Source organism: Mobula birostris, chromosome 4 (genome assembly GCF_030028105.1).
Source record: "Mobula birostris isolate sMobBir1 chromosome 4, sMobBir1.hap1, whole genome shotgun sequence".
NCBI lineage: Eukaryota > Metazoa > Chordata > Chondrichthyes > Myliobatiformes > Myliobatidae > Mobula > Mobula birostris.
In genome coordinates this window covers 147851061-147859041 of record NC_092373.1, presented here as the reverse complement: position 1 = coordinate 147859041, position 7981 = coordinate 147851061, and positions in this window count along the sequence as shown.

Sequence of the window (7981 nt, the reverse complement as noted above, 5' to 3'; positions counted from 1 at the left end):
GGTTCTTGGTTCTTGATCCTCCAAATATTCTGCATGGAATTTAAACTGGAGGTGGCGGACGGTGGGTTTAAGAAGGAGATTTTTGAAGAAGAAAAGCTGCCCTAAATTTAATTGGGTTTGGTTGTGTGACTGTGTTAGGATTAAGATTATTCCATGCTTTAATTGTGCGGGGGGAAATGAATTGCTGTACACATCTGACTTGGTAGTTAGTATTTCAAATTGAGTTGAGTGCCCTCTCCTGCTCCTAATAGGGTTGGGTTTGATGTGGGATTGGTAGTCTATGTCGAGCTGACCATTTAACATTTTGTAATTGTTGATCTTGGGTAGAGGACGGCTTCATGCAAGTGTGGTTTACTTTATTGTCTACGTTAATAGCTTGTTTGGAATTAAACATCTCCACTGCTTTGCTGACTTTGTAGTCGTTTGTAACTCGCAGAAACAGCTCGACTTCATTGTCTGTCTAAACAAATAAATCCGGTCTGATTTTCCCAGTTTTCTTTATATTCCTCGAAGACATTGTTGAAAACTTTCTTTTGCTGTTGTTGTAGGTACTCTAGTTTTTGATTAATGGAAATAGCACAACGCCGCCGCGGAAACGTAAATATTATACCGTTTCCTCTTCGCTTGTTTTCTGTAGATATGTCTGCGCATGCACAGTAGGAGTAGATTCGCCCAAATATCTGTTTTAGTGTGGACAGAGATATTTTGAAAAATGCCTAGTGTGGACGCCTGTTGTTTTTACTCGAAACCAGTGTTTTTGAAATTATCCAGTCTAGCGTGGACATAGCCTGATTCTGAATTACTTTATTGTCAGTATGTGAAACATGCCAGAATTGATTGTGGTTTGGTGCCAAGCATAAAACACGGGACAATAGCGTTAACAGTCAACACAATAGCAACCAATAATTAACAAGACAATATTGCAAACGCCATGGGCAATCAACAATTAGCAGAACAGTCACATGTGCAAATGTCAGTAATCAAATTTAAATAAATGTTAACATATGAACAGACTGAATAATTAGCAACAGAACAAGGAGAGCAGGAAAGGCCATTTAACAGATATTATGCAGGGACAGTTAGGGTATTATACCTGAATGAGTTTTGCTGTGAAGCTACAAGAAAAAAGCTTCAGAGATGAAGTGTAGTCCTGCTGGTGATGGACATGTACTGTCTCCCTGATGGCAATATGGTGAATGGACGGCTAGGGTGGGTGAAGTCAACAATAATTTTTTCAGCTCTTTTTTTCACTCTGGCAATGACTACCACTAGTACGTCGACTCAGGCCCAGGGGGCCGGTATCGGGCCATGAACAGACCTAATGTTGGAATATGACAGCCAATGATCGTTACCACTATGTGGAACACTCGCTGTAATCTGGATTTGAAGCGGGAGGGGGTGGTGGGAAACCAAACAGTGATAGAACACGCTCAATGATGACTGAGTGAAAATTCATCAGGATACGCCCTGAGATGTTAAGTTTCTCTTCTGGGCTTTCCTAGTGATGAAAATAATATGCTTATGTCACTTCGGTGTATGGGTAATGGTAGTTTCCAAGCACTTGAGTAACTCAACCACAGACACAACCTGGCCATTGTTTCCCAAGGGGAGTGGGCAGGTAGGGGGATGTCAATGGAAGTAAATCCTCATTTCTACTGTCATTAAGCTCCTAGTTGTTAGGAGCACACCATGCAGCAAAACGGCCTACTTCTCTTGATAGGAGGTCACATCGTTAATAGAGATGAAACCAACTGCAGTCATGTCATCTGTGAATTTTAGGATATTAATGTATTTGTCTGTGTACGTACAGTCATTTGTATAAAGTAAGAACAGGATGGGTGAAAGAACACAACCCTGAAGAGAGCCTCTCTCTGCTTATAGACATCGGATTGGATAAATAGGAGCCAAGCTCTACAAACTGTTTTCTTCCTGTCAGGAAGTTTGTAATCCACTGGCAGATACTGCAGGGTACAGCTAGCTGGGTTAGCTTGCTGTGGAACAACTCTGGAACAATAGTGTTGAAGGGAGACATTGTTGTTCACTCCAGACTGCTTAGATATTGCTTTTGACGTTTCTTTCTAGCCATCCTTGTAAGTGGCTTTCAGAACTTGCAGGGCTTTACTAAACTGCCATTTTGCAGAGCCACAGTATATTGCTTTTTGTCTCCAGGCCTGTAGCTTTGAGTTTTTTTCACAGATCTGAGAGCCTCCACTCCTTGATGAACCACATCGTTGTACCTCACAATGATCTTTTCCAGGAAGACACACACCTTCACAGAAGGAGATGTAAGATGTTACAGTGCCAGCATATTCATCTATATTGCTACACCAGCCTTTCAGGGCCATCCAATCTGTGGAGCCAAAGTAGTTTCTCAGCCTTCCAACAGCCCCAGGATTCCATCACCATTTGATGGTCCTGGTTGGTTTATTTTCCAAGCATGATCACGCATGGTCAGTGTTGACAAGGGTCCACAGGGAAAATGGCAGAATGCCCCTTGGATGTTCAGTCCCTATACATTTCCATTCCCCATCAAGAAGGCCTCAAAGTTCTCCACTTCTTTCTTGACAAACGAACCAGCCAATTCCCCTCCACCATCACCCTCTAAGTCAGGCAGAACTGGTCCTCACTCTCAACAATTTTTCCTTTTGTCATAAAGGACGTTGGGAGCGGACCCAAATGCAAGACAAAGACACTGAAGTACGAGGAACAGGACAAGGTTTATCAAGAAAGCAAGAAGAGTCAGGAAGAAACTACGCTGGACATGGACACAGGCCCTGGATGAGACAAGGACACCGGGCCTGGGCTAGGGCTAAGACTAGGAAAGCAGGACCAGGACAAGGAACTTGGAACTAGGAGCCTGGGCTAAGACTCCGAGCCAGAGACTGGACAGAGACCCGGAATCTGGGTCTTAACTTGGGCTCGGACCCCGGATCTAGTCGAGGACAAGACGTGGCTACAGGACTGGATGTGGAACTCCTGCACAGGACAAGGCACATGGACAGGACGAGAACACAAAGCCTTGACTTGGAAAGGACGAGGTTCTTGGACTAGGCTCGAACTAGACCAGGTTCTTGGACGTGGCTTGGACGAGGGACTCCTGGCCAGGGTGTGGGAACTCCTGGACAGGACGTGGCTCTTGGACTAGGTTTGGCTCGGTTCTTGGACTCAGCTTGATTAGACTCTTGGGTACAGAGCCGGGACTCTTCTAAGACGCAGGGCCAGGATGCTTTGCAGGGCCGGGACCCTTTCTTGGATGCAGGGGCCGGGATGCTTTCTAGGATGCAGGGCCGAGGTGACTGCCGAAGAAACCTCAGAGGAAACTGTCAGGGATTCAGATGGGAAGGGGATAGGAACAGTCAAACAGGGAATTCTTGGTTTGAGAGGTATTTATGTGCCAGCCCAAAACAAGAATCAGCAGCCACAATTAAGGCACCCAATGGAACAAGGAAAACAGGAAAACCTAGAATACGGAATCCACAGACTGGACCGTGAACCGGAATGTGGACTTCACGGACTGGACCATGACACCTTTGGCTCTTCCCACTTTCTCCAAACTTAAGAGGTAGCCATGGGCCCCTGCCTGCCTCTTCATTGGCTTTGTAGAATAGTCTATGTTCAATTCCTTCCCTGGTTATACTCCCCAACTCTTCTTCCACTGCATTGATGTCTGCTTTGACGCTGTTTCATGCATCCATGCTGATCTTGTCAATTTTATCAACTTTGCCACAAACTTCCACCCTGTCCTGAAATTCACTTGGTTCATCTCTGACACCTCCCTCCCCTTTCTCAATCTCTCTGTCTCCACCTCTGGAGACAAACTGTCAACTGACATCTTTTACAAACCTTCTGATTCCCATGGTTATCTCCACTACAGCTCATCCTATACTAATTCCTCGAAAAATACTATTCCTTTTGCTCAGTTTCTTTGCCTCTGCTGTATCTGTTCCCAGGATGCTGCTTTCCATTCTAGGACATCAGAGATGTCCTTCTCTAAAGGACAGGAATTCCCTTCCTCTACTATTGATACTGCCCTCACCCATAGCTCCACTATTTCCCATACATCCATGCTCATCCCATCTTCCCGCCATCTTAATAGGGATAGTATCCCTCTATCAGCCTCTGCATTCAACAGATTTTCCTCCACAACTTCCGCCATCTTCAAAGGGGTCCTACCACTAATCATATCTTTACCTTCCCCTCTCTCCTCCACTTTCCGCAGGGATTGCTCCCTCCATTATTCCCTTGTCGATTCATTCCTCCCCAAAAATCTCCCTGCAGGCACTTATCCCTGCAAGTGGTATAAGTGCTACGCTGCACATATACCCTCTCCCTCACCTCTATTCAGGGCCCCAAACAATCCTTCCAGGTGAGGCAAAACTACACCTGCAAATCTGCTGGGGTCATCTATTATGTCTGGTGCTCCCTATGCGGCCTCCTCTGTATTGGTGAGAACCATTGTAAATTGGGGGACCACTTTCTTGAGTATCTCCACACCATCTGCCACAAGCAGGACTTCCTGGTGGCCAAATATTTTAATTCCCATTCCAATCCCCTTTTCAAATTGTTGATTCATGGCCTCCTATTGTGCCAAAATGAGGGCAGCCTCGTGTGGAAGAGCAACACTTTATGTTCTCTCTGGGTAACCTCCAACCTGAAGGCATGAATATCGATTTCTCCTTTAGGTAAACAAATTACCCCCACCCCTACCTCTATTCCCCACTCTAACCTTTTACTTCTCACCAGCCTTTTACTTCCCCCTGGGACCCCCCACCCATTCCCTCCCCTTTCTCCTATGGGCCACTCTCTTCTCATATCAGATTCCTTTTTTCGCCAGCCCTTGACCTTTCCCATCCACCTGGCTTTACCTATCATCTTCTAGCTAGCCTTTTTCCTCTACCCTCACTTTTTGCTTCTGGCATCTTCCACCTTCCTTCTCAGTCCTGAAGAAGTTCTTGGCCCAAAACATTGATTATCCATTAATATACATAGATGCTGCCTGACCTGCTGAGTTCCTCCAGGCTTTGGATTCCCAACATCTGCAGAGTTTCCTGTGTGTGGGAATTCCCCTTTAATGTTGGTACAGAGTGGTCCATACTTCTGTCCTCATGTGTGGGGCAGCTAACCATCTGGAGGGGTTTGAGCAGATCATGTTTCATGTTACCATGCCTCTAATCCCCAGAATGAAAATGACAGTATTGTGAAATTTATTTTCTAAATCATAGATATTAGCCAACAGCTGTTGCGCAGATTGAGTGTTTGCTTGAGGGGGAATGTAAATGCAGGCTAAAATAGCAGCACAAAATTCCCTGTTTAAGTACAGTACTGTCCAAAAGTACTTATGTAGTTAAGTAGCGCAGCAGAAGCGTGCTGGGTCCATAACCCAGTGGTCAATTGATCAAAAACCATCCTCTGCTTACTTCATAACATATACAGCTAATGTGCCTAAGACTTTTGCACAGTGCTGTATTTCTCAACATGGAGTGCAGAAAGCCAGTATGTAATTCGGCAGGATCAAAGGATGCTGGGAATGGCAAGGGTGGAGTGCCGTGGGACAGGTGGCAGAGAAGGAGTGCCGGGGCGGGGGGTGGCACAGATGTAGGCAGACCCTGCCTTGAGACAGCAGGTAAGATCATTTTATTCCAAACAATTGGTTTATTGATTATTACAGATGTTTCTCTGGTGCTTCCCACTCTCTCCCCTCTCCCTTCCCCTTTTCCCAAGCAAGATTCTCCTTTCCTTGCCCTCTCCCACTCTCAGTTCACAACAGAGCCACATGCCAGAATCAGCTATCACTCACATATGGCATGACAGTTGTTTTTTTTTTACGGCAGCATACAGTGCCATACATAAAATTACTGTACTGTGCAAAAGACTTAGACACCCTAGCTATACATGTGCCTAGCACAGTACTATAGAATGGTTTACAATGATGAAAAGAGCCTTTGAGTCAGCAGAGAAAAAAGAAAGAATCACGGACACATCCCTGCACCATCTGTTATTTATAAACATGCACAAGCCACCACCACGTGACTTGCATAGTGCATTTTGACGATTTGCTCTAAATAGCTGGTACCCTGGCATTTGAACAAAGTTGTCTGGACTGTCCGAGTTAAACCATATTTCACCAAAACAAAAGGCAGATACACAGGCATAATCTTTGTTAGTACTAACTCGTCCATTCTATTTGTAAGAGAGCGGACATTTGAAAAGAAAATTGCCAGGAGAACAGTATGGTAGCCTCTGTGTCTCCAGTGTATCAGAGCGCCCGCTCATCTACCTCTATACCTGGTGGAAACGTGCTTTTTCCGGTCGACATCACTGGTCTCAGTAAAAAGAAGTTTTAGTGGCAAATCCTCTATATCACAGACAAGTACAGGAAATAAATCCCATGGCACTGAATCTCTTTTGTTCATGAGCATTTCAAGAGTAAATGTAATCCTTGAGTTTGATGAATACACATATTTAACCACACAATACAAGCAAGGACGGGAGCACCTAAATCTGTTGCAGCCAGCTGAGGTATTCCAGACAATAAATAGCTTTTATTTGCCCAATTGGTTTGGTATTTCTTTCCAAGTTATTGAAGTAAATAGTTCTTTGAAAAATTTAACCTCTTGGGATTAGAAGCTCTCCAAAGAATTTAATAATGGTGCTGCACTACCCCATTAGTAACTTCACATCACTATTTTGTAAGGCTCACAAGCTGTTTTATATTAGACATTAGTCTATGATATTAGGGAAGATAAATATCAACATGAACATTTTAACTATAACAGATTTTGTGCTATATCTTCTTATAATGTTCTGTAAATTATAAAAAACAAACATAGGAGAAACACGCTGAAGGAGAAATATTATGCAGATATGAAGAAGAAAGCAAAAGAGGGATATGAAAGAGGATGATAAGTGGTCAGCAGAGAAGGATTCTTAAAGACCTTCTGTCTTTAAGAAGTCATAGGTAAATTGAGGCCCTCCACTCAGACACACAGCAGGTTTGATGGCTTCCAGATTTTGCAGCTTTCATGAAGCCAGACACAGACATCAATGAAAGAATTAAAGACAGAAAGATAATGAAAGCAAGAGCAGAAAATGTAAGTTATACCGAGAGAGAGAGAGAAAAAAAACTTAGGTAATCATAACAGGAAGTGAATTCCAGGAATGCTCAAGGATAGATCAGTGGACGGTTTCAATGCGAAGTATCATTATGAAGCAAATATCCCAGAGCAAACAGAGCCTTTGAAATGGCACATAAGTGAATCTGAGGAATGGGGTGCAAATAATGAATGAATATAAACAGAGTAATTTGGATCACATGGGGTTTTAATCTCATGACCAAAGTATTAGATGCGGATTCCTTTAAGGTCATGTCTTCTAACAGTATGCAGGGTAGATGTGTTATAACATAATAAATTTTGTAATTCAGTAATTAATTGGACAAATTTAAGGAATTTTGCTATATTTCAAGTGTTAGGATGAATGTAAAAATACATTAAGATTACTCAGTAATTTAGTAATTCTGTGCAAAAACAAATGAACTAATCTATAAATTCAGACATTAATTTCTAGAGTGGCATAAGGTTTTTTTAGTAAAACCATAAAAAAGCAAAAAAAATTACCACTATTCTGGACGCATCAGCTGATCTGGAATTTAGACAATAAAGGCATTATTGCATTGCTTTAAAAAAACATGTTCCTCATGCATCACCTTACCAGCAAGCATTAATTATATGGAGTCAAAGAGCAATTCAGCATAGATACAAGCCCCTCAGCCCATGCTGCCTACCATGTTGCCCACCTAGCTGGTCCCAGTATCCTACATTTGAGCCATACCTCTCTATAGTCTTGCCCCTCCATGTACCAAACAAAATGCAATTAAATGATACAGTTGTACTTAATCTTAATACTTCTGACAGTTCTTTCCATATATTCACCTCCATGTGTGAGAAGAAGATTCTCTAGATTCATTTAAAATCTTTCCTCT